This window comes from Pteropus medius, unplaced genomic scaffold, assembly GCF_902729225.1.
Source record: "Pteropus medius unplaced genomic scaffold, Ma_sr-lr_union100, whole genome shotgun sequence".
NCBI lineage: Eukaryota > Metazoa > Chordata > Mammalia > Chiroptera > Pteropodidae > Pteropus > Pteropus medius.
Window position 1 is genome coordinate 1,087,575 of NW_024353909.1, and position 221 is coordinate 1,087,795.

Sequence of the window (221 nt, forward strand, 5' to 3'; positions counted from 1 at the left end):
ACTTATGGTAGCTTAACTTTTATTGCAGGAGGTGGGCAGGGTCTTTGGTGAAATTACTGGCAGATGAGTGAGCTAACGCTAAAAACCAAAGCTTGCTTCCTCCTTGAGTGAAAGCATTTTATCTGGCAGATAATGTAGGATTATGGCCAAGTTGAAACAATGAAAAACAGTGGATAAGCTTCCTTCCCTGTGAACAGGTAACAAAATGGCGTGACATCAGC